Source organism: Pogoniulus pusillus, chromosome 7 (genome assembly GCF_015220805.1).
Source record: "Pogoniulus pusillus isolate bPogPus1 chromosome 7, bPogPus1.pri, whole genome shotgun sequence".
Classification (NCBI taxonomy): domain Eukaryota; kingdom Metazoa; phylum Chordata; class Aves; order Piciformes; family Lybiidae; genus Pogoniulus; species Pogoniulus pusillus.
The window spans coordinates 9,058,278-9,086,025 of NC_087270.1; the positions used below are offsets into that span (position 1 = coordinate 9,058,278).

At 40.6% G+C, this 27,748-nt stretch overlaps 1 long non-coding RNA gene across 2 annotated transcripts in view; it reads left to right on the forward strand.

The window, feature by feature from the left end:
• Nucleotides 1-24,125, forward strand: part of LOC135177110 (uncharacterized) — a 58,728-nt gene extending 34,603 nt beyond the window's left edge. Inside the window, exons 3-4 of one of the 2 annotated variants that reach the window (XR_010302911.1) lie at nt 17,161-17,284; nt 24,085-24,125. This is a non-coding gene — a long non-coding RNA (uncharacterized LOC135177110). Of the gene's footprint in view, nt 1-17,160; nt 18,649-24,084 lie in introns of those variants that run through there. The other variant, XR_010302910.1, reaches the window with a different exon arrangement.
• Nucleotides 24,126-27,748: the final 3,623 nt, after the last annotated feature.

Consider the following 27,748-nt stretch of genomic DNA (forward strand, 5'->3'; position numbering starts at 1 on the left):
TGTCCTTAGCTCTGCTAGATTTACCTCAGAAGTTTCTCAGGACTTTGTCTAAGTGTTTACACTATTAAAAATGGGCATTGTGCACAAAGCTGCCATGTAACTCCAGAATAGGTAGAATAGACATTGCTCTTCTAATGCAAGAGTTTTTATCCAGTGATGTAGGTTACTCTGAGCATGTTAATGCTTAAAAGACACAGAGGAAGCCAAGCTGGGCTTAACTGGGAAAAGCTCTGAGCAAGAGCTCTCAGCTGGACAGAGATAGTAGCTTCCAAAGCAGTGTTTTAATTATTATTAATAACAGCCAATGTTCAGTGAAGGAAACATGGATTTCTTTCTGTAACTTGTTACACCATCTACCCATTATCGTGACAACTGATCAAACTGGGATCGTAGAGGCACTGGTTGAATTAAACTGTAAGCCTTCATTCTTGGCCAGAATGCTAGAGGTGACAGAAAGACAGAGGTGGCACAGAAACTGGAGAGATGCTGGTGACAATCTGAGCTCATTTCCTTCATGTGAATGCCAAAGTTGCTATGTGCTGTTGTAAGGCTTGGATTAGAGAAAGAAAGGAAACTGTGTCTCACTACCTCGTAACTATAAAGCATCCAGGAGACAGATAAGTTCCCTGTAGTGCCCTCAACTGCCCTCTGGCCCCTTGAGGTGTTACTGGTGTGCAGGGCTGTCTTGATACTTAGCACTCCCTGTGTAACCCTTCAAGAGGGCTCCTGCATTCAAGTGTATCTTCTATATTGCTTAGGTGAATCACTCCATGAAAGATGTGCCCAGTGAGCAGCAGAATGGGCTCCACTTCATCTGTTAGCTGCCTAATGAGGAGAGTATCTGGTGTATGCTTTGTCACTGCTGGTGCCTTTGAAAGAATTTGATGGTCCATCATAGTAAGGTTCCTACTGCCCCGGGTGATTTGTCCTGTGTGTCTGATGTGCCTGTCTGTGAGGAAAATAAGCACCTTGGGAAGTGCATGTGACTACAGAACAGTCTGCCTAAACCAGGCAATTCACTTTAATATGGAAACGTCCAGGTTAATCTCTCCGTTTATATCTTGCATTACAGGAGATTTTAGTGTTATGGTAGAATATACCTGGAACTACTAACATAAAATGGTTCTAAGTGTACCAGCTTTTGATTTTTCCTGTTTCTCCTTTTTTTCCTTTCTTCTTTTCCCTAAATTGACCTTTTCACCAACGAGAAAGGTAAGCCTGGGAGTACCACAGTTACATCTGTTGAAACCTACTGCTTGTCTTACCTCTTCTCTATGACCACTTGAGAAAGGTCACATCTCCCAGTTTCTGTACCACTGCACAGAAACTTTAGAGATGAGTTAAAATGAAAGAACTGAAAATCTCTCTGCCCCCAGATACATTTTTTGTTTTATCATCTTTTCTTTGAGAAAAGAAGAGAGACCTCTGAGATAAAATTCCACCTACTCAGGGACTGACTGTGTGCCTTGAGTGGGAAGGTGAAAAGCCCAAGACTGCTACTGGGACCAGTCTTGACAAACATTCCTTTTTGTAAATTGGGACTTTCCACAGCCTTTCTTCCACCTCATTTGTCCTGAAATACAGCGTAAATAGTCAGTGTTACAACATGAAATTTCCCAGTCAGAACAGAGATGCTCTCTGAACAAAGTGTTACTAAAAATGTAAACTAGCTTTATGCATTTAGAACTCAATTGAGAGTGCTCTGGACATATGTTAGCATTACGGTAATGCTGGAGCAACACACAACATTCCTGGATGGTCTTTCAGTGTTTATAAGTTTAAAATGAAAATTTTTGTAGTTAGGAAATGTCTTTTTTTTTTTCAATGGTAGATCATTATTTGTTTCCCCCTGGAAGTTCAGTTTTGCAACAGAAATCTGGCAAGTACTTTTCATCTCTTGATCTATGTTTTATTTAACATCCTGCTTTCCCCCCAGCTTTATTATTGAATTTGAAACTAGAAATGTGTAATTTCAAAAAAAAGTATTGAGATAAAAATAAAGTAAACTTCAAGTTATAAACAACAAAGTTAAAATAATCATTAAAAATAATAATTTAAATTAGATCTCTCTCTGTGAGGGCAAAAGTTTTGCATTGGTACTCCACAGAATGCAAAATCTTCCTTTCCTGACAGGGTGTTATGACCAGACTTTTCATTAGCATCAGAAATAATATGAATTTCAGTCATGTTCTTTTTATTTCTGCATATATTAATATTCCTGGAATTAGTAGGCTGGTCAATAAACATTTCAAGCTCTCTTCTTTATTGATGAGCTCATGCCACCAATAATAAAGCTGCATCCAGCATTTGTCAGTCAGAGCTGATTCTTTTTTTGTCTAGTCAAATTAAAATCTCTTTGCCTATCTCATTAACTTCTGTGAGTTTATTTAAGCCTTCAATATAATCTAAATATTTTAATATATGTGGGGAAAAAAAAGGGTCTAAAATGCTGCATAAAGCTTTGAATTTGAGTTGTACAGATGAGAACTATGCTGAACTCTGGATCAGACTTACTGTCGTGGGTCTCTGTACACAAGGATGTTAAAAAGTAACCTGTAAGAAGTAGATCCAAACCCATGGGGCACCTTTGCCTTTGCCCTCTCTGTTGTAGAAAGATCTTACAGCAAATTCTTCTGGCATATGGAGCTCATAAAATTAATCCGTAGGAGGCTGTGGGTCAAAGCACTGAATAAAATTCTAGGCACCTTAGGTCATATCTATGCACAAAGCTATACTCTTTTAAGTCTGAAACGAGAGTGTTTTGAGTGGCTTGATACAATCCTCCTGTGGTGTCCACATTCAAATTAGGTCAGGTTATGTTGGTTCAGTGAAATTTGTAACCTTACAAGTAAAAACTATAAACTGCATATGAAGCACTACAAAAGTACAATTTACCATCAGGTTATATAAATTAGCTTTTAAGCTAAACTTAGTTAAGTAGGTACAACTATTGTTTATAAGAAAAAACTCCACTTTTAGCCCATGCACTGGACCTCAGCAGTTGTGTTGTTTGGAAAAACATGAATGTTCCTTGATGTATTTTTAAATGCTTTTTCTCTTTGTTTTGTCTCAAGTTTGAAGAAAAGTTCCAGAGAACCATCCTGAAAATGTTACATTCTTTTCACAGTTGTTCAGAGTCACACTAAACAATTTATTAGGTCAATTCCAGCACACATCAGTTCTAGGTTTCCACAGTATGATACTAAGAATGTAGAAGTTCCATTTAGCTTCCAAGACCATACAATATTGAAGGAGGAAAACTAAGTAAATATGTATTCAATATTGAAGGAGGAGAACTAAGTAAATATGTATTGCAGATGCAATAAATTTTAAAGAACTTCCCCGCAAGGGAAATGTCTGGTTGCAGAGCCACTCCTTTGGGCACAAGGAAGTGCAAACTGTTGGATAATATTTATGTTATGATTGTATTCAATGATCTTAAAGGTCTTTTCTAACCTAAACAGTTCTATGATTCTATGATTACCATAGGATTCAGCTGGCTTGAGCCTGCTTAGGACCTGGAAGGTCCCTTATGACAAAACTTATTCCTTGCCAATAAGAAGGATAGACTGAAAAAGAAAAAAAACCTGAAACAAACCCTCAAGCTTCAATGGAATCCCTCTTGTCCTATCTCCACAAGCCCTTGTAAAAAGTTCCTTTGTGGCTTTCTTGTAGATCTGCTTCCAGCACTTGAAGGTGCTGCTCTCGGGTCTCCCCGTAGCCTTCTTTAGTCCAGGCTGAACAGCCCCAACTTTTGCAGCCTTGTCTTTGTGGTCTTCTTCTGGACCTACTTCAGCAGTTCAATGGCCTTCTTGTGTTGGGGGTACCAGAACTGGATGCAGTGCTCCAGGTGGGATCTCATGAGAGCAGAGTGGAAGAGGAGAATGCTGCATCCTGCTGGTCACACTTTTTTTGGATGCAGCCCAGGGCAAGGTTGGCATTCTGAGCTGCACTGTACATTTCTGATTGGCTGATGTTGAGTTTTTCATCAGCTGGCACCCCCAAGTGCTCCTTCTCAAGGCTGTGCTTGAGCCACTCCTTGCCCAGCCTATATTTGTTCTTGGGATTGCCCCAGCTCAGGTGTATGACCTTGTGCTTAGCCTAGTTAAACTTTATGACACTGGCTTGGGTCCACTTCTCCAGTCTAACCAAGTCCCTCTGGATGGCATCTCTTTCCTCCAGTTTGTCAACCAGACCACACAGCTTGGTGTCTTCTGCACTCAGTTCCGCTGTCTCTATCACTTTTACTGAAGCACAATATACCAGCAGGTATTTACAGTATATGCAGTTATAGACAGAAACAGACAAGGGAAAAGGCAATACAGAAACACAACAACCCTCCCAGAAACCTGAGTCCCCAGGAGGGGCTCCCAACCACCCTTCCACCTTGCCCCTGCCCCTCTCAGTGTTACCCCAGTCCCAAGGCAGAATGGAGGTTCGGCCAGGGGGTTAGGAAGCAAAGTGGATTAGTCAGAGAAATGGAGGGTGAGGTTAGAGAGAGAGATGCAGCTCGGAGCTCCCCAGCAGCAGAAGCAGTGCCCTATCTATGTTTGGATTCTTGTATCTCTCAGCAAGCCTGTGAGTGAAGTAGGCATCATTCTGTTTTCCTTCCACAGCCTGGAATCTAGTTCTTCTTACCAGAACATTCTAGCTAGCTTCAAACTGGCACAAGCATGGATACAGTCACAGACTAGGCCAAGCCTATTGGCCTAAAACCTTCTAGACTCCTCCATCCCTTCCACCCTGAGCAGGCCTGCGAACAGGCCAAAGCTGCCCTCCCCGCCTCAGGCCTGCGAGGCCTCGGCAGGCCGCGTGACGCAGCTGAGAATTCGCTGCCGTCCGGGAGCCATCTCCCCACAGGAACCCAGGGACAGGCAGAGAGAGAAGTGCAGGGAGAGGAGCGTGGTATCAGCAAGGCTCTGACTTATGAACTGTGGTATCAGGAAGCTGAACAGCAGTGTTACAGTAGCCTGGGCTGGGCAGGCCTTTCCACTGGGACTCTCTCTCTTTTTGGAGGGCTTTGTGATGCTCTTCAGGGAACCTGGGCCCCAAACCTCCACAGTGAGTATTGCCGACCGGGCGGGCAGCGAGTGCGTGAGCGAGCATGGCATGCAAGGGAAGCAGAGGAGACTGCTTGGGCTTTCACCTCAGAGCCCCTCAGTCTTTGAGAGGCTGAACTACCTTCAGATTCTATGCAAAAGCATCTGCTGTCTGCAACTGCCTGAAGGGAGGCTGTAGCCAGGTGGGGTTGGGCTCTTCTCCCAGGCAAGCAGCAACAGAACAAGGGGACACAGTCTCAAGTTGTGCTGGGGAAGTCTAGGCTGGATGTTAGGAGGAAGTTCTTCATAGAGAGAGTGATTGGCATTGGAATGGGCTGCCCAGGGAGGTGGTGGAGTCACTGTCCCTGGAGGTGTTCAAGAAAAGCCTGGGTGAGGCACTTAGTGCCATGGTCTGGTTGACTGGCTAGGGCTGGGTGCTAGGTTGGCCTGGATGATCTTGGAGGTCTCTTCCAACATGGTTGATTCTATGATTCTATGAAAATCCATGGTCCTGTGGACGGGAGTTTAATCTGTTACCACAAAGACCCAAACTCCCCTCAGGCATGCCTCGAAACCTGCAAACTGTGAAAGACCAGGAGGAACCTTAGCTCTACAATAGAAACCATCATATGTTGTGCTGTCTGGTTTTGATTCTTTTTTATCTGAAAGAAATAGCCCAGAAGCATTTGTAGCAGTAGCTAATACTACAAGGAAGTTTAGCTCTAAAGGAGAGTTTAGCCTAATTTTGGAAAGTAAAACCCCACAATGGTGAGGTGGAGAACTGTTTTTTGCTGTTTGTTTCACGCAGAAGAGACCTTAAGGTGCTCAACTGAGTAGGTGGACTTTTGGTGTGTGCTCATTTGTCATTTCATGTGGGCTGGCTTTACTCCCTTAAATATTTATTGCTTAATCCAAAAAAGTAATAATAGTAATGCTGTAACATTTCTCTGGCTGTGTTCCCTCTGAAGAGTAATTACTTGCAATGAGTGCTTGAGGGCACACTGGTCCCTGTTTGAATCTCTCTGGCTGGTGAGAAAATGATCAAGATGGCTCTCACCTGTCTTACTTCCAGTCCCAGAGCCATTATGGAAATATTTCACTGTCAGAAATACCCTAATAGATTTTCAAATCTCGAACCCTTTAATTACAACATTAACAGCTTCCAAGCTAGCAAAAATAACTGAAGTGTCATTTCCAATTGTTTGTACATTCATTCATTTATTCACTTAGCTAACTAACTAGAGCCAGATACAGCTCTCCCAATAAAGCTGAAAGATGTAATTTTCTTTTTCTCTGGTTATAGTCCCTTTGAAATTGTACAGTGTAGGCTGGGAGTGATTCAGCTAGCTCAAATACTTACACACAGAATGGTCTGTGGAAATACAAAGCACACATATCAAAAAGGAGCACACTACTTCATATCAAGTGTATATTTCAAGAGGTCAAAGTTGTACACAGAAGAAGAAAATGAAGGAATTCTGAGAATCTCCAACATGCAACCAGTAAGTCTTCTTTTGGTCTCCTTTCTGACAAGGTCTGCTTGAGTCCTTTCATGTTCATTGACACTTCCTTTTGAGCCCTCAGGCATGACTATGATTAATGGGTGAATACAAGAAATGGAAACTCTTTCTGTGAAGAAGTATCCTCCAGAGCTAAAGGCAGGAGTACTACCAACAGTCTCTTTCATTTCTTTTCACAATGTCCTGAATGATGAATATGCTGAATTGGCCATGCATTTCTTGCACAACATAGTAGCTATTTTTCACACTTTGTATCTCTAGGCTATCCAACTACATAGGGATAAGTTAACATTCTACTCCCACTGAGGGTACTAGCAATATTTTCACACTTTTTTTTTTGGCATCATATATAGATACAGTTGTGTTTCAGTAACTGAGTGCTTCAGTGCCACAAATGAGCTGGATTATCTTTGTTTTAGAGCAACCAGGCCGCTACTGCTTAGGTGTAAGCCCAGAACAACTCACACAAATGCATCTGCTGAAGAAATCCTTCCCAATTCTTCATTTGCTCCTCATGGCAATTTATATGTGAGATAATTGGTATCTTGCATAATAGGGGCAGAATCCCATCTATCTGAGGCATCTATAATCACTTGCTGTCTGACAGTTCCAAGGAAGTAGCTCATCTGACTCATAAACTTTTCTTTCACCACTTAAAACAGCGGTAGGAAAATTAACAATAGATGCTTTCTATATCATTATCTTGAATAATAGACTAAAAATTCAACACTGAAAAATACCTTCAGAGATAATTTTCACCTTGTTAAAATATTGAGAAGGTTGAACTCTTCATTATTGTGGGCTTTTAAAGGACATACCTCACCAGGGTATATGAATACCTGAACTGGTTTTCAGATAACATAGTTAAGTAGTATCCAAATGTGCCAGTGCAGACTATGGAGGCACTAATCTGAGGTAACATTTTATAGCTGTAAAATCACAATGGATAGGATCAGTCAGATCAATACAACAGCATGAATGCTGGTCACATTCAGTCCTAAACATACTACACCCATGATCATATCTATATATAGGCATTATGAAGGTTCTTGAATGCTGCCCTCACCAGAGGTGATTGGGGTGAGTCTATCACCATCTATCTGATTAGTCCTTAAGTCTGCCATCTCACTGCACTCAGTGTTGAAGAAGCTGGGCCTTCTAAGGAGGTTCTCACATTGCATGCACCACTGAGGTATGTGAGATATCAGAGTTCTGACTCTTAGAAGAGTGTGAACCTGACAGAGCTGTGGTTTATATCTTATGGGGAAACTGGGGATACAAGAAGCAGTCAGGGAGCTTGTGGCGCTCAGTTTCCTTTTACATTTGCACTTGAAAAGGTGCTGAGTCTTTATATCTTCCATGAACACTAACTACATGGCAGTCTTCACACTACCAATACAAAATATCAGCTGGGGTCTTGTACTGCAATAGGTGTGATGCACTGCACAACTAATCTTGGCAAACATCTGAAGGATGAGTACTTGTTATTTTGCTGAGGTCGTAGGTAAGTTTTTGTGCTATTCTATGAGGGAGATGAATGTGTTGTGTGTAGTGTGTTTCATTATCAGCTGGAGGCAGAAGAAAATACCTTCTGGAGATTCAGAAGCTGTTGCTGTGTAGAAACATGCTGTGTGAACAACAGGCTGTGACTAATGCATTAACTTTTTCGTGCTTTTTAGGGGTTAGATATTTATGGGAAATTACATCGTTTTGTCAAAAGTGTAGCTACTTCATTCCTAAGCAATTTCAAAACTAATAGGTGCATACCATCCTATTGGTTGGAGTTTTGTATTTCTAGATACAGGATAATTTTATTCTGATTTGGTGATCCATTGCTTCCATTGCAACCATTTTTATTTTACCATTTTTGTTCCAAAGGCTTCTAGAAACCTTATAAGCAGAGTTCATATCTCAAATAATACATAAAGCTTGGACACAAGCTGAAGCAAGGGAGCATAATGCACACTAGAGGGTGATGGCAGAAGGAAACTGAAGGCTAATGACAATAGAAGCAAGCAGTCATTTAAGCTGACTGTTTGCACAGTGTGGTGATCTTGAACCATCTGGAAGTTTGCTTTAATAAATAAATAACATCTGTTTCTCTTCACTGCTGCACAACCTAACCTTTTGTAGTTGTATCATTTCTCCAAGGCACTCACCAGAAGTGAATTTAGAAGGAGGATGAGAAGGAGCAATAGCCATGCAGACTAATTCCTAGAGAGTATCCTTGATGGCATTCAGATACAAGGGCAAATATGCACAAGCTCAAACAGTTTATAAAGGGGAACAGCTGATTAACATAATTTGATAAAGTTATTTTAAATGCAACAACCTTCTTTGGCATGAACAAAGTAAAATCCCATTCATCTTGTCATACAGACCTGGTCTGTCACACAGTGGCATTTAGTTTGTTATGTTCTTGTAATATCATCTGCAAATTTGTAGTTTTGAAGCTTGTATTTCAGGCATTGGATCCTTCATAGCATGAAAACAGATTGGCTGGAATTTTAAGTGAGAATGCAAAAGTATTTTTAGCTGGAGAAAACCTGCTTCAATGACCTTCCTCTTCTTCCTCTTTGTGGCACTCCTTTACCTATACTCTGGTCTTGGTCACTGTCATACCAGAGGACATAGATTGAAGATGTCTTTCAGGGCTTTCATGACTGGGCCTGAAGTGCCAAATCATCCTTCTTGATGGCTTCACGAAAATTATGCTTGCCCAAAGACTGTGACACAAAGTTTATTGTTGACAGGAAATATGTCATCCAATCTACCACAGATTACTATAGGATGAAATCAAATGTGTTACTTACTGTCATTTGAAACGAGCACTTGACAGTGGAAAGCATCTGGAATTCTAAAATTTTAGTTTATCTAACCTAGCCTGTAAGATTCACAAGGAAAGTTCAAATTGCTTTTAAGAGTGCTATTTATAATATATTTGAATGTTTGATGATAGCTCAAGGGAGCTTTCTACTCTGAAAATAAATTGATCTTAATGTTTTGGGTCAAATTTTGTATGCAAAATCCTAGCTGATAACTCCGGAGAATTAAATTCATAATCACCTCTGTGCCTTTCATGTATGAAAATAACAATTACATCATTCTCTTTTGTATAACTAGCATTTTAAATACACCTTAAATATGCATTCTCACGCCAAGAGATCCTTCAGCAAAGGCAGCCTGCACGTTTCGAAAATCAAAAGCAATTTGGTTAAATAACCTGTAACCTGCTATGGTTCATGGTGCTGGAAATCACTACGGCTGTTCTTCAGGCAGTTCACAGAACTTTCATCCAATCTAGCTTTAGGAAAATATGCTTTTAGGAGAGTGCTTTAGTGTGAATCATAATAGGGGAGCAATGTGGTTAGGCTTGACATTATATGTATTCATGATCTTATTGTTAAGAAATAATTTTTGCTTGTTCTGATTGTGTCTAGATTTGCTTTCCCAAATTAAAATGAGGTAAAATGAGACAAACATTCTATCAAGGCTTTTCCAAAACATGCTTGAGTCACAGCACTTCAGCCTAGGATACACATACTTGTACAAATTCACAGAAGTGGAGACAAGAGGGAGAAAGAAAGGGCATCCTAATATTGCTTCCAAGGGCTCTTTCAAATTGAATTACCTAACTGTGCAGGAAAAAAATGTTATTCAGAGAATCTGAGAGTGTAGGTTTAGTACAGATATTTCTACATCATTCTGCAGTTTGGATGTCCTATTTGGTATTTCTTCTTGCATAAGGACAGAAGAGGATTGATCCAATGGGCTAGTGCTGCATTGACTCTGGTGGGTGTCATTGCTGGTGGGTCTCTGACATGCCCATCTGCAGCACTGGAAAGGCATTAGCTCTACATATAGTCAGGGTATAGTCAATGTTTCCACTTCAATCATGGGGTACAACTGTAAGGATGTCAAGTGGTTTGTGTGTTGCAAAAACTGAGTTGTCTTTTCCCTGTGTGACAGGTGGTTCTCAGGCCTATAGGGATGAAAGTGGGTGCTCTCAGCTGCAGTTTTTCATCATTGTGTGTTTTCTATGATGTGTGTTTGCAGCTCTTTTGGTTTTGCTTGATTAACTGACTTGTTTGCACTTTTCTCAGGTGGAACCGTTTGCCTTGTCTTTGTGTCATCAGACTGAAATTTCTCTGAGTTCTGAGCCCTAAGTGAAGTGGTTTTATTGTGGAAGTATCCAACTGATCTCATTTTTCTGTCATTTGCAGCACCGAAAATCAGAAGGAACTCTTTTACCAATGATCTATTCTAACTCCTCAACTTCAGCTAAAGGAAAGTGTTCCAACTTGTGATCACTGCTTCTCGTCCTATTGCTATGCACTGCTGACTGTTTTCTTTGTGTCCTTCAGGCAGTTGTGGAGTGCATTTGTGCCTGCTATGCTGTGTTTCTACTTAAGATTTCAGAGGTGTCCCTCAGACTTGAGAGACATTGACAATTTATATCTTTAGATGTTTTTCTTAGGAAGCATAGTTTTCTTGCACTTCATTACTAACAGTAATAATACTGGATTAGAAATCATGAGTGAAATCTTGGTGGTACTGAAATCACATGATTGCAAAGGATGTCCTCACAAATTTGTTAAACTGTCAGGGTCTATATGAACTTGTGCACCCTTTGACCCTCAGTGTCAATGGCAGATACTGTGGTTTTCTTTTGAGTACAGTTCTGTTGAACTAGTCTCTTGCTTTCTCAGAAAGGAAGCAGAGGTTTTCTTTCTGTAGTCAATGTTTTTCACTCTAGTACTTTGGTTTTCAAAGAGGTTTGATAGGTTTTCTTACATATTAAATGGATTTGTTGGCACTGGTATTCCTGTTACAGCAGGTTGCTCTACTTCTTCTAGATTCTTAAGAGAAGCTCAGGGTTTTGCTGTTTTTCATCTAAAACTTCCAGGCATATCCAAATACAGAAATGTTCAACTGCTTTGGCTTTCATCATACTTGGATCATGTTCCAACAATACATCTTTTCTGTGATCAACATCACTTGTATGGTCAACAGTGTTCAAGTTTTATTCTGATTTGGCCTTTATTTGGCCAGTTTTTAGCTTTATATTTTTGGAAAGGGAGCTATTCCCTTTGGTATTGCCAGACTGGCTTGTATTTACATGAGATGTGTAAAGGTTTATACCTGCCCACCTTCACAGTCGTAGGCAATAAAAATGAGGCTGCATTGCTGTGTTAATTTTTCTGTCTCATGGGCTGGCAAAGGTCAGCTCTATCTCCAGCAGCCCTGATGCTGCTTGTCATTAGCAAGGACCTCAATTCCTCTTTTGTACTTTTCTATCAGGGTTGTTAAGGACTCAACTAGCATTAAATCTGCTACTGAGTTTAGCAAGTAAAGATGTTTCTACCCACATGTGTTTTTCCATGTGCTTTAGAGAATCGTAGTCATATAATACTGGAAAAATAAAAGGAAGAGGTTTATAACCCATTTAATTTGATATTTTACAGCCCTCCATATTCTTCCAGTTGTTGTCATAGGTTGGAATTGACTTTCACTCCCTTTTCTCTCTCTGTGATACTGTTAATTTGTATTCTGCTTGCAGATTTTTGATTTATATATATATCACACCCATGTCCTTATCCTGTACTGTAAACAGAAGGAAAGTGTCATTCTGTCTAACTTCTTGTCCTTGTAAGTGCTTTTGAACTTTTTGCATAGCTTATTGTCAACTTTCTCTTTTCCTGTGTGACTTTTCTAAAGTGTATTATCACTTTGAGGATTCAAACAATATTGTCCTGTGTACCTGAGGGTTAACTTGGAGAAATATTGCAAAAGGTTCCTGAATAAGAGGATGATCTAGTAAAATAATTAGATATAAAGAATGTACTGCAAATGTAGGAAGCCATTACACAATGGGAAATCAAGGCAAAGTGTTTGTTTCATCCAAGTGACACTTGCCATTTGTCTATATAAAAACACTTCCATGGGAAGAGACATTTCAGATGGCTTGCAAGTGACTGAAATGGAAACTGCTGCTGACTTTCCTAAGCTCCACATAAATGGCATAGTTCTTCAGTGAAAGGCCACAGAGGAAGACAGTTAGGAGTAGCTGTAGAAATGATGGGGAAATAATTCCTGCTTAGGAAATCCAAAGCTAGAGAGAGGAAAAGTTTGTGACTGCTTGAATCAAGGAATAACACTTCCCACCTACTGCAGTTTTTCCTCTGAAGGAGAGGCACCCACATCTCCATCACGTAGTGTGATGGATTGTGCAAAATGAATAATCTGTATTAATTTTGATATCTGAGTGGTAACTATGAAAACTGTTTTTTAACATTAAAACTTGCCAGAAAACCTATTCACAGGTTCAAAACTGCACAGTTTGGAAATTTATACACACAAGGAACAGGCAAAACTAGATCACTTATTTCTTAAAGTGTCAAATGCAAATATTATACTGGAAGAGGATTTAAAGTATTTGCTCACAAAATTATTATTACCTGACTCATGAGGCTAGCCACAATGCACACAGTACCCAAACACTTGCAGGGAACTCTGTCTTGTCAGCCACTGAGACTTGATTCTTCCCTGGCTTGTGGAGAAAGGAGGCAGACAATCTCTGACCTTGTCTCCTGGCTCCTCTGAACAATCTATGTATCCAGGACTTCTCATCTTGGCAGGAGACTTTCAGGTGTAGGCAGGATGTCTTGCAATGTGCATTCTCAGCACGATGTCACACTGGCTATGCAGGCCAATAGCATGCAGGCATTTAGAGCCTGTTCCTGGTAAGCTCTCCAGGCAAATTCAGCATGCAAAATGAGGCAGCAGCAGCCCCTGCGCTACCTGCTTATCCCTTTTATCAATATCCAGCCCAAGACTAATGGGGTGTTGGACATAGATTAGCCAATCAGAATGGCACTTTGCCAAGCCTCACCATATTAGGTGAAACCAGAGGTTTCACCGTCCCCTCCCACAGTTGCCTCCCCCCAGCACAGAAGTAGAGGGAGCAGGGGAACATGTCTGGGCAAGCCAACATGGATGAGCCCATGTATCAGGCCTACCACCACAAGTAGGATGAAATCTGGGCTAGAATAAGAGAGGTCTTCTCAGTCAAATGCTAGGAGATCATGGTCTTGTGATGGCTTCCTGTCTACTTGCCCTCTTCAAAGTAATGGTGGGAAAAAACATTCTAATTTGGTAGTCTGCTTCAGTATCTACTTGCTGTCACTGTTTAAATGGTGTGCTCAATTTCTAGTTTGAATTGTCTGGCTTCTGCTTCCAGTCAATTGACTCATGTTATGCATTTCTCTGATGGATTAGAGTCCTCGTTAGTACCTAATATTTTTTTACTCATGAAAGCACTTGTATACCTTAATCTAGTTATGCCTCAATCTTCTTTTCTGATAAGATAAATAGACCAAGCTCCAAGACAAGCATTTCCCCCCAGTTTTTAAATGGTATTTGTGTTTCCCCTCACTGCACAATCTACTTTGAAAAATAAGGACACTGGAGCTGGAGGTGTGGAGGTATACGATGGGTAGAGAAGTTCCCCTGGGGGTTGCAGTTTTAGAGAGCTTAAGTTAGATTTCTGCTGCATAATTCTCCTCCATTCATTATGAAGAAACAGTTCAGAGGTGCCAGAATGGAAGTTTTTGTGATTATGTCCCTCCACTAATGGCCTTGCTTCACTACTTTTTACCATGGCATCACCCTAGATGTTCAGCTCCTTAGCCTCCAAAACCCTTCACAGACATCAAGTTTAAGATACAGTCTAAAACTTGTAGCCTTGCTAATTCACAGCTGTCAGTTTGGAGATGAGGAAGGAAAGAAGTGAAGGTCAAAGACCTTACCCTTTTTTTGCAGGTTAATCATTCACAGTAGTTTTTTCTTCATGGAATTCTTTCAATGATGGGGGAAAAAATATTGAGAGGAAATAAATTAATTAAGTTGACATTGCTGAGTGTCTGATGAATCTTAACAAGGATAGGCATAAGCCTGCAGTGATTACTTAAATGAACGTTCCCACTGGGCAAATGCTTTCCTCACTGACATAAAGTCAACTCTTTGATTTAAGAGGAATTCTGGTGATATATATGAGATGTATGAGATTTAGTCCATTGATTTTCAGTAAAGGTGACAACTACCTGAACAGATTTTAAATTAAGTTTTTAAGCTGGTAAATCCCTTTAATAAATCCTGCCAAGGTATCTACTGAGTTGCAGAGAAAGGGGAATTCCAGACACAAAGAAGTTAGTGGTATGCCCCTAAACATCTCATTTCAAGCTTCTGACTGTTGTGTTAATTATTTTGCCCTTTGTATATACCTAAAATGTGGGAGATCATCAAACAAAGGCACACAGAACAATGTGATCAGGGCAATGCCACATGGACTCCACACGATTCAATGTGAATCCCACTGGAGACCTTTAGTGTTTGTTCTGACTCCACTTATATAGCCATGAGCATAGAGCACACACCTACACATTAGCATAACCTAGGCAAGCACAAGCCAGGCTTTTACATACAGCACACCTTGGTTTTCTCATTAAGCAGATGTCCACTGTCTCTTCTCTCTCCCACATAATGTACCCTGAAGCTGTGGGAACCAAGGTTGAAATGCTCAGTCTGCTTGTTATTATTCCTTCTCACATTGCATTCCCACACTAAAATTCTTGGTATGAGGACTAAACATGCCTAGAACAATAGCTACATAGAAATGACTATGGACTGTATCCTTCTGTTTTCTTTAATATATAATAAAGAAGTTAGAAGATGTAAGAGTAAATTGCCTCCTAAATTCTGGGTTAACCCTTTGTGTGAGTAGGTATTAATTTTTCCACAACAATGACACAGAAGAATAAACTTTTCTTATACATTATCATATCATGACTGATTGGTGAAAAAAAAATCTGAAGTTTATGAACTAAATAACTGGCTTACTCTTAACAAAGACTGAATCAAAAGCACTGAAGTAGGAGCATATCATATGTAATAAGAAAGGAATACTGGATAAAAATGCATATTTCTCTTGTGCCCTTCTCTAAACCTACATCCACAAGGACTGCAGATCATTTTATGTAGCCTGTACATTATTGAATGAATGGTAAAGTGTTCAGTTGTCCTTTAAAATACTCTTGGTGTTGGTTGGCTTCTTAAAGCACTCACTATGGGCTTTGCTCTTGCCCCTCAGAGCTGCTTAAGTATCTCCCATTAGAAAATCATTCACTAAAATCAGCAAAAAGTTCCGAGAAGCAGGAACAGAAACTTACTCCCAAACACCCAAATACTCATGCTCTTCTTCCTGCTGTGAATTAGAACACCAATAATGTTTGTCTGTGTTCACTTCAGTGCATTTACAGCAGTGCAGTAATGTTACCTTTAGCATGATTCATCAATAAAATTACTGACAGTTTGTGTAAAATGGAAGCCTAGGGAAGCTGCATATACATGTATATGTCTGTGTGTGTATATATATATATACACACACACACACAAATATAGCTTATCTTTATGAGGCTTGCATTGCTGAGGTTGTATGACAGCATCTAATTAACAGAGCAGATTTTAGGAGCTCTCTGTCTTATTAAGATGTGATTTAGGAAGCAGAGTGGGCTAACATTCAGGTCTGTGCTGTGGGAGGACAGCCTGCAGATGGCAGGTGCTGGCATGTGGTATAGTTGGTCCATTAAGATGGCCTGAAGATGAAGCTGGGCACAGGCAATTACACCCTCCACACACTGAAAATAAACAGGCATGTAATTACAGAGGTGGTGCTCCAAACAACTGAGTGTTCTTTTTTTTTTTCCTAACTGATGAATGTGAGGTCTATACTCATTTAGAAACCTAACTTTTGATTATTTGGGTAATAACTGTAATATTTTAATATATTTTTAGCTCCAAAGTCTCTGTTTTGTCCCATGAAAAGTCTAGTGATATAAAATAACTTGCTGGAGCACAGCGAGTTTGTTTTTCCTTTCACAACCCAAATTTTTGCTGCACATAGTTGACAATCAACAGAAGGGCACTGCAATTTTCTAAAATCGATATAATTAGATAGAGAGAGGAAAAAAAAACATGTACTGAAAAGACCACAATTCAGAGAAGTGCTGGGCGTGATTGAAATGCTTAATGAGCTGCTGAACTGTAGTGCTCTGGGTCTGGCATGACGTCAGATCTGGTGCCTCCAATGGAAAGCTTGCCACCAGCCTGGGTCCCCAAAATGCTCCTAAGCTATTTCATTTCAGCATCTGTATTAGGATGAATCTGTAACATACCCACTGCCATTTCAGCGAGATATTCATGCTGAGAAACTTGACACCAAAATGTCAGACTTGCACTGAATTTCTTTATTATTAACATTTAGTGCTGCTGCTAGAGTGAGTGTGCAGCATTGTAATAAACCTCTCTGTGAAACATGAATTCATCCTTTTAGCAGTTTCATTCTGCTAAGAGTTGTCTGTTAAGTGTTTTGACTTTACATTGTTATTGACTATTTATAGTCCTGTAAGTGGCTTTTGGGCTTGTCCTCTCTCTGCTTTTTCATTTTTTCCTTTCCTGAGCCAGATCTGCCACAAAGCAGGAAAGTAGGAAATGAACCAAGCAAGGATGACTTGATTCAGACCTCTGCTTTTTCTCTCACCTAGCCTCTGAGATGACACGAGGTGGATCATGTGATGGATAAATGCCTACACTTCTGCACCAGCTCATCTTATTTCCCCATGCTGATTTTGTGACTGGACAGAGGCAATGGTGTGAGAGCATGTTGTGGTAAGTGCATCTTCTGATGTGACTTCTGCACGGGACACTTCACAAAGAGGTCCAACCTTTTGTAATACATAGGGCCTGGTCTTCTCTGCCTTCACATGTGGTGTTTCAGTGAAGAGACTGGGACACTGCATGGCAGCTGCAGGGACTCTGCAGGAGACTCTAGGCTGGTGTGAACCCTTGAGTATGTGTCACACTTCTGCGTGACAGCTTGGGAAACATGGTAGTGCCCACATTTGTTATTAAAATTAAGCAAATGCAAAGAAATGTTTTGTTTGGATTTTGGAACTCCAGATACAATTTTCTCTTGTTACTTAGCTTCTCACATTATAAGCCTTTTCTAAACAGAATATTTCTGTGTAGCAAAACCAGTAAAATAGTAATTTAAAAAAAGAGGCTAAGCTTTTATCTGTCCTGCTAAATTTGATATTAAATATGAATGGTCCTGTAAAGCACATCTCTTCATCTTTGTTTCTACAAAAGAGCAGCATATGGTCTTTCACTTATTCCTGCTGTCAATAGCAGAGTGTGTTCAGGAGTTAAGAGTTTATCTTTGCAGGAAGCATCAAAAGTGGGCTACTCCCCTGGGAAGGCAAGCCAGGTGCCAGGGTGACAGCAAAGGCACAGTCCCACAGTGCTCAAGCAAGGAGAGCAAGTCCGGTCAAGTGATAGTAAACAGGGGCTAGTCACAGCTTAGACAAGTCCCTCATGATAAGGCAGGTCTGTGGTCAAGTCAGAAGGTTAGGAACAGGGCCAGGAACCAGCAGCCTAATCACTTCTCAGACAGCTGAGCTGTCAGAGGTGGCTGCCAGCAGAGGCAGCTGACTTCTGAGGCCAGGACAGAGGCTGGGACTGTGGTTGTATGCAGAGGCCAGGCTCAACTGCCCTGTAGGACAATAAGAGCACATCTTCTGTAGGATACTGTCAAATGGAGAATGCATGCCAAGAGGATCGCTATGTAGCTGGAGCCCAGTGACAATTAGGCTTCGAACAATTGTGTGCCACTAACCTGAAGTGATGTGTTTTGCAGGATAAACTGGAGGTGGTAACAAGATTACCATCTATAATTTAAAGATAAAAAACCTCCCACAGCTGAAAAGAAGACAGTCTGCATGAAACAAATGCTTTGCATAAGGACAGAGCATATTTCTGTTCCCCTCTGAAGAGGTTTCTGAGCATTATTATCCTATTGTGATGCCATGCTACAATTAATCACCCCTTTTAGTGGTGCTGTAATAAACTCAGAGGTTTGGATTCACAGCTTGTGTAAATCAGTATGGGTCCATTCATTTCAGTGGAACTGTACCAGGGGAATATCTGGCCTGAGACATCAAGTGAAGCTTGTAGAGAGATGTTTAATAAAGCAAGAGACCTGTGTTTTCACAGTAGATAAATGACTTCATGGATGATGCTAAAGTCTCTTGTGGCACCTCTCCTCCAAGAAGTTTTATTTTAATCACTCTCATAAAGTTCCCTTAACGACAGCAATAATGTTAAGTGCCTGACAGAAAGCAAAGGAAATCAGATTTCTGGCTAACTAGTGGAATGAAATGTTGCTCTCCACTTGTTATTAGGTGTGGTTTTGTTTTAGTTTTTTCCCTAGGATTTTTACTCTATTCTTTCCTTCCTTTTAGTGTCACTGAAAGTGCTAGTGCTTAAAATCTAACTTTTCAGTTCTGACACAGGTAGACCTCTGGGTGTTTTCTGTGAGTAAAGCCTATAATAGTTGGTGTCATTTATTTAGTTTTATCTAGAACTGTGCCATAAAGCAAAGATCTTAAGAGCAAGCATCCAGTTTGTCATGTCAGTAGTCCTTGTCCATGTTTATGCAGTTGAAACAGATGCAACACTAGCATAAATATAAAGGAACCACAGGATCACAGGATGTTAGGAGTTGGAAGGCACCCAAAGAGATCAAGTCCAACCCCCCTGCCAGAGCAGGACCAAACAATCCATCTCAGGCCACAGAGGAGTACATCCAGATGGGCCTTGAAATTCTCCAGAGAAGGAGACTCCACAACCTCTCTGGGGAGCCTTTTCCAGTGCTCTGTGACCCTTACTGTAAAGAAGTTCCTCCTTGTGTTGAGGTGGAACCTCCTGTGTTGCAGCTTATATCCATTGCTCCTTGTCCTATCACAGAGAGCAAGTGATATGAGCCTGTCCCCCAGCTCCTGACACCCAGCCCTGAGATATTTATGAAGGTTTATTAATTTCCCCCTCAGTCTTCTCTTCTCCAGACTAAAAAGCCCCAGGTTCTTCAGCCTCTCCTCATAAGGCATGTGCTCCAGTCTCCTAATCATCCTTTTAGCCCTCATCTCTGTTCCTCTTAAACTGGGGAGCTCAAAACTGAACTCAGTACTCAAGATGGGGTCTCACCAGGGCAGAGTAGAGGTTGAGGAGAGCATCACTTGATCTGCTGGAAACACTCTTCTTAGTGCAACCAGTGTCCCATTGGCCTTCTTGGCCACAAGGGCACATTGCAGTCCCATGGACAACTTGTTATCCACCAGGACTTCCAGGTCCCTTTCCACAGGGCTGCTCTCGAGCAGATCATCTCCCAACCTGAACTGGTGCAGTTTATTATTCCTCCCCAGATGCAGGACCCTGCACTTATCCTTGTTGAACCTCATCTGGTTCCTCTGTGCCCAGCTCTCAGTCTGTCCAGGTCTCTCTGGATGGCAGCACAGCCTTCATCTGGATCAGCCAAGCCTCCCAGCTTGGTGTCATCAGCAAACTTGCTGAGCAGACACTGTGCCCTCATCAATGTCATTGATGAAGATGTTGAACATCACCGGACCCAGCACTGATCCCTGGTGGACTTCACTAGTTACAGCTCTACAGCTGGACCTGGCACCATTGATCACCACTCTTTGAACTCTACCTTGTAACCAGTTCCTAACCCACCTCACTGTCTTCTCTTCCATCCCTCACCTCCTGCACTTGTTCACTAGGATGTCATGGGAGACAGTGTCAAAGGCCTTGCTGAGGTCAAGGTAGACTACATCCACTGGTTTCCCTGAATCTACCCATTCATTTATGGCATCATAAAATGCTCTCAGGTTAGTCAAGCATGACTTCCCCTTGGTAAATCCATGCTGACTACCCCTGATAAACTTCTTCTTTTCCAAGTGCCTTGAGATGCCCTCCAGCAGGAGCTGCTCCATGACTTTTCCATGGACGGAAGGGAGGCTGACTGGTTGATAGTTTTCTGGAACCTCTTTCTTGCCCTTTTTGGACACTGGTGTGCCACTGGCTCTCCTTCAGTCCTCAGACATCTCTCCTGTCTACCATGATTTGGCAAAGATGATGGAGAGTGGCAGAGCAACATCAGTCAGTTCTCTCAGCACTCTTGGGTGCATCTCATCAGGGCCCATGGACTTGTGAATGTTCAATTTGTGTAACTGATCCCTAACCCAGTCTGCAGTGAGCAGTGGGGAGCATACATAGGGGAGTTCAGCCTTAGGTGTAAAGACTGAAGCAAAGGCGGCATTCAGCAACTCTGCCTTCTTTGCATCCTCAGTTATCAAAGCTGCCTCCTCATTCAGTAGTGCCCCCACACCTTCCCTGTGCTTCATTTTTCTACTGATGTATTTGAAGAAGCCTTTCTTGTTCTGTTTAACTCCTTTGCCAGCTTCAGTTCCAAGAGGGTTTTGGCTTTCCTTGTTGCCTTTCTACATGCCCCGACAACTTCCCTATAGTTATCCAAATCACAAGTCCCTTCTTCCATGAACCAAGGACATATTCAAATATAAAGTTATTTAAATGAAGTTAGCTTAGGATGGTGCTTATGGGACTGTGTGTGAGGATGTCTCATTTAATCCGCTTCTGATGATGTTAAGATACTGAATTTAACAGCAAAAATCTCCTATTATTTAAAGAGTTAGATGATAAATAAGAATGTATTCTCATCACTTTGAAATATCAACTGTTTAGCTTTCATGCTCAACAGTTCTACAAATCAGATAGTCTTCTGTTTATTTGCCCAGGTATATATATTCATGCCAAACCCAATGACTTCTTATTTGTCGAATCTGATCTTTGTCCTCAGTTAACACTGCTTCTTGCTAGCATGTCTCCTTAAGCATGTGATTCTTTATACTTTATTTCATTTCACATTCATACTAATTTCCTTCCATTTCTTAGTGACTGTAAATTCCACTCAGATTAATTTTAGACAAGTTGGTAAATAATGGAAGTGGAAGTAACTTTATTGACTTCGTAAAGGTTTTTGGCATGAGCTTAAATCTATTCTGAAGACAACCATGGAGACAAGCCTCACTGTTAAAGCAGTTTTAAGTAATAGGATATAATTAATGTAAATAGAAATGTGTAGAAAAATATCAGAATTTTGAAGTCCATCCAGAATCAGGAAGGTCTGACTTTTATACTCAGAGAAGTAAGATTGTTGGCAATACTGGAATTCATAACATTTTTGATGAACAGTCTCTAGATACACGTATGGTATTTTAAAACAAGCAAGAATTAACTGAGTTACCATTGTGAACAACTTGTAGCATTTGGTTTGCTTTGCAAAATGAAAGTTCTGTCCAGGATTCAAGGAGTAATTGGGGATTGATGCAATGTCATCTTCTCTGTCCTCCTGTAAGGATGACATTGAGGTCTCCATCTGGGTGACCTAGCAGCAGCAGTCAGAGACTGATGAACAGAACAATCTTATTACAACCAAATGTGTTTTACTAAATTGCAGAAAGAAATATGGAGATTGGATATCAGTAAAACTAACAAAACACTGCAACAGTGTGTCTGATGGCACTAGCATATTTCTTTCAGTAGAAATTATAGGAGGACTGGGGTAAGTTTGGCTGACCCTTATATAGGAGAGGTCAATGATTAGGATGACAGGTTTGTGTATTTTCAAACTTTTACTTTACTCTTGTCTGACTTATAATAACCATTTTTGCTACTGATCTTTGTGCAATAGCTGCAGCTATTGGGATGGAAATGTTGTTAGCTTTGTTTAGCAGCATACTGCTAGGGGGGTGGGCAAGGCTTTTCCTGAACACAGACTGATTGTGACATCAATGTGCCTCCAATGAACCTCAATGTCAGTTAAACCTTTCCAATAGAAAGAGCTGATGGCTTTTCTTCTTTACAGTGCTGTTGCATAACCACCCGTAGGTAACAGCTATCAATTAACATCACCAGGAATTAAGACCTATTCTGGGTGTATGTGACCCTCAAGGATTAAATAAACTTCAAATAGTCACCATAGGCCAAAAAAATATGCCTTGCTTTGAATTGCTTTAAGGCAGGAGTTATGTCTTGCTTGTAGTCATTACCATCTTGTGATGTCATGTATCATTCATCAGTTGCACTGTTGAAATAGTAACATGAATTGACTTCTACTGATACATCACTTGTAATTCCAGAAGTAGCGTCCACATGCCCATAAATGAACTCATAAAAATCTTCTTAACCTTGTCTTGGATGCCCTCTGATGGAGAGACTGTTACTGCCTTCTCGGTTTTACTTACTGTTACTCCCCTTCCCAACAAGGGATAATCTTCTCTAGTTTATGAAACTGCTGGAGAATTTAGACTCAATGCTCAGTGACTTATGTGAATGACACAGTTCTTATGTGTTCCCGGAAGAGCACGCCACCAGCATGCCTTCCTGAAAGATGCCACAGTTTTTTTCAGCCTGATATTGCCACTTCAAGCCAAAAGGAAATTACTGTGATATGACACATCTGATAATTCCAGAAATTTATAGGAATGTTTTTTCACTCTATAATTAGTAATTTTGTATATTCACAACTTATTAAAAAAATAAGTCTTTCTAGTGCCTCTTTTTGACAATTATGCCACTTGGTGCCATGGTCTAGCCTTGAGCTCTGTGGTAAAGGGTTGGACTTGATGATCTATGAGGTCTCTTCCAACCTTGGTGATACTGTGATAATTTCCATGGTATGATCTAGTAGTTTTTTTCTGTTGGCCTGCTCTTTACCAGTTACCGAGCATCTAGTTTAAGGGATTCTTTTTCACAGGGGTAAAGGAATTTATTTCTGTGAGTCTGCAGACACTTGAAGCTGTGATTTAATTTGCAAATGCATTTCAAAATTGTATTAAGTTGCTGTGTTGCACTGTCAATAGCTGTCTTGCATAGCATAGTACAGTTCTTCTTACTCTCTAAGATAGTCCCACAAACTACTTCTGTGATAAATAAAATCATCGCACCAAGGTACGATTTGTGTACTGATCCGTCATTATCCATAAGCTCCTTGGCAAAATCCTGGCCTGTGTCAGCTTGTTCTGTCCTAGATTGTGCTTGCCCATGTTGTATTGTGCTACTTGTTTTCAGGCCCATAGAACAGGCTGTGTCCCGAAGAGTAAGCCTAACTGCAGTCTCCTGATTGGTATTTGAATTTCAAACTGAGTTGAGTGCAGTTTTCTTCACCACAGGAGAGATGTTTCTCTTCTCACTCTCTCTGCTTTACAGCACCACTATCACATGCTCAGTGCCTTTCTCTCGCCTCACTGCTGTCAAAATTTGTATGTGCTATCTGAGACAAGAGGAATCTTCTGTGTGCTCCCAGAGAGATGCTCCAAGTGAGATCTCAAACCCAAAATTTCTACCCTATACATCATGACCCTGACTGGACTAATTTGCTGCATCTGGGTTTACTTAAATGAAAGGCTGGACTTGGGTGTAGGCTGACAGCATGGTATAGGTTTTGCAAAGTCGAAACAGAACAGTGTCTTAGACCCCTTTGTAGTGGTAGCTAAAAGAATCAAGCCTGCTGTAGTCTCCAACTTTGTCTTTTGTCACATATGTTGAAACAGGTGGCAGCTTCTGAACCTACTATGGAAACAAAAGCATCATCCTTGGGCTTTCTACTGTTATATTTTTTCTGGACACTGTAATGGCTTGGTTGTTTTTTAAGCAGGAATAACCAGCAAAGAGTGAAAACTACAGATTATGCTTACTTAACAGCTGACAGCTCTAAAAATGCAACTGAATGCATCTACCTTTTCTTAGTACCAGAATAGTTTTCTGTTATGGAAGAAGAATGCTTCATTAACATTAGAAAATATTCGTAGTATACTGCACTAAAGATCTGAATAGTGCCCACAAGCACTGGACAGGAGATGTGCTCTGTTATTTGAACTAGGTGAACCAGATATAGAGGTATGGGTAAATCTTAAAGAAATTGTTCAAAGCATTTCAATAACTCCCTTTCTGTTATGTACCTTCCTTATTCTTAACTTTTAAAGGAAACTTTCTATTCTTAGTAAGATTAACACTTGTTGAGGAAACCTTGTGTTGGATTTACAGGTGCCCCTCCCTCACTTACAAACTTACCTAAAATGTAGCATGTGAAACCAAGCCTAAATGAAAATGTGCCTGTTCAGAAAAACTGCATATTGCCAAAACAGAGTCTTGTACTCATTTAAAGTTTCTTTTGTCCAATGAAAATGTGTCTTTTAAAGTTATAATCAGCCCAGAAAAAAACTTTTCTATTAGCTGTGTACGCCAGGTGAGATTGATAATAAACTTGAAGGGATAGATATGATTAGTCACACTGGTGAAAGTTTGTCAGTATGAATGTGGGCTTGCCAACTGCACCATTAGGAGTTGCAAGTTTTCTGAGAAAAAACATGCTCCATGCTTTGCTCTGCCAATTACTATCTGACACTTCTTTTATTTCTCATGTTCAGAACGTATTTTGAGTGAAGACATATTATTTTGTGCAGTGCTACTGTACTGAGCTATCACCTTACACTTTGTTAGTGAACCAGTCTTAGATCTGGCAATCTCACAATAAAATATTTTTTCCAGGCAGATGAAAGCTTAGAATATTCTTCTGTTTCTGTCTTCAATGACTCTGGCTGCCCTTTACAAATTTTGTAATGATAGGAGTTTGCCTGTCAGCTATTTATGGGATAACCTTATCAGAGGCTGGATCCAGCTAACTCCATGGATAGTAGCGAATTTCAAAGATGACAGAGATCCCATAATGAACTCACCTTTTATTGATTTCACTAAAAATATTTTTCTGCCATAAAGGAACTTAGACATTTAATGTGGACCTGAGTAGCTGGATCTACTATATCTGCTGATAATGGTGGGTTTTTTTGTACAGTAAGCTGTACAACAATTTATAAACTGAACATAGCTCAGCCAGCTGATTTCAAGGACCTAGAGAATACAAGAAAAATTTGAGGCATATTTTCAGGACCAGAGCCAGGTAAAAGTGCAGTGATGGGATTCTCTTGTGCACATATTCCTTTGTCTAGCACAGTCTTTTAAGCTTCTTTTAACATGAACCAGCAACTACAAGGTGCATGAAAGAGAAAAGTCTTGAAAGCTCAAGCTAGTGGAACTAAGAAATACTTAAAGAATGGGTATAGAACAAAGCATACAGCAGAACATATACTTCTGCCAAGGAGTATGCACAGTGTGCACTGAATGCATATTTTGTAATTTTCACAAGGAAAAATGAATAGTAACAGGGAATATCTCAGACAAAAGGGTGGGGTTCATTGTTTGGTTTTTGGTTTTAGGCAAAGGCTACCCACCAAGTTTTCATTAACCTACACATGAAAGTTGAGCAGTTGTTATAATTCAGCCAGTTCCATTCTTTTTCTGAGTAAAGATGATGTCTCTGAAAATTGGGGAAAAAAAAGCAAATTCAGCAGGAAGAATGCTTTGATACTGTAGTTATATCTGTTCTAAAATGACAGGTTTTGTTGGGATGAAGTTATTCAAGAGACTGCCCTAGAAGGCAGAAAAAATTATTCAATCTTCTGACGTGTAATCTGAAGGAAAATGATGTGACACAAGGGCATTATAACCCCCCAAAACTCTTCCTGAGTGTAGCCCTGAGTGTAATGGGCTATTAATGAATGCAAGATAGGATTTTCCAGAATTATTAGTGTTTATTCATTTTGATATTCAGGACTCTTGCTACTCTCTTGGTAATTTTTAGTAATTGGTTCTTCACAACAGTCATGAGAACGTTATATAAAGGAATAACAGAATCTGGAACACTTAAGAAATAAACAGCAATGATACAAACACTAAACTTAATTGAACTGGTAGAGAGGATCCTGCGGTTAATTATACTACTTGCCCACCAGACGGTCTGAGAAAGCTCCTTTCTGCTAAAGCAGAGGGCTAGGACACAATTAGATTCAATTACAGAGTTTTGCTAAAGATTTGCTAAAGAGGCTTTTGAGTATTTACTCACAAAATATTATTTCCTGTCTTGTGGGGCGAACTACAGTTTCCAGACAGTACCCAGGCACTTGGAGGGAATTCTGTTGGTGTCTTTTTAGCTGTTGAGGCTTCTGGTCTTCCCAGGCTCTTAGCAGGGGGGCTGGGAGAGAAGCAGACAGTCTCTGACCTGGTCCTGGTTCCTCTTGGCTCCCAGCTCAGCAGAAGACTTGTAGAGAGTCAGGCAGGGTGTCTTGCAGATGTGCAGTCTTGGCAGAAGACTTGCAGGTGTCACACTGGCTAAGCTAGCCTATAGCTTGAAGGCATTTTGTGCTCGAGGCAGTTCCAGGTAGACAAGCTCAAAGCATCAGGGCATGTTACTGTGTAGCAGGGCTAGCTTATACCTTAGCAGACCGTGGCAGGATACAATAGCAGAAAGCAATGGCAGAAACATTGCCAGAAGCAGAAAGCACAGTAATGCAAAAGCTGCGTGACTACAACAGCAGAGCACATTGTGTTATCTGCTCATCTCTCTTTATCGATGTAGCCCAAGTCTAATGGGCCTTTGGACACAGATTACCCAACCGGAACAGCAGTTTGCCAAGCTTAACCATATTAGGCAAAGTCAGGGATTACTTTTACCCAAATTTGGGAGAACATAAGCCTTGCATGAGGCAGGCACAAGCCAAGTGTATGTACCTTGTTTACCACAGGATGTAAAGAGAAGTAAAACAAATCTGGGCAAACCAGAGTACTTAGGCTCAATGGCTCCAGGTTCTTTGTCCTCTTTCCTGCACATCTTCCCACTCTAGAAGAGGCAGGGGGAGCAGGGGAACATGTCTGGGCAAGCCAGGACGGGTTTGGGACTATTCTGGCCTGTTTAGGCCTTCTATGACAGTAGGGCTGGGAAAAACATGAAATGTTAGTGCAGTTGATATTTATGAGCTCATAAGAGGAGGACTGGCAAAGGGAAGGTAATATTTTGCAATAACAATGCTAGGAAAAAAACATTTCTGGTACAGAAAAATTACTTCTGGCAATTAGCATACTGTTTCAAAAGACTCTGTGCCTCACTGTATATACTAGAAGAATGAAAAAATCACAAGTGCATGTTTTTAAAACTAACATTTTTATTGGCATTCCATCTTTCTCACCTTGTCTTCTGGAGAAATAGTATCTTATGATACCATGCTGTCATAGCTTTACATATTTTGGTCCAGTCCCATTTACTGGGTACAAAATCTAAATAAATATAACAAGCTTTAAAATCCTGGTGAGCTTAGTTAGTTG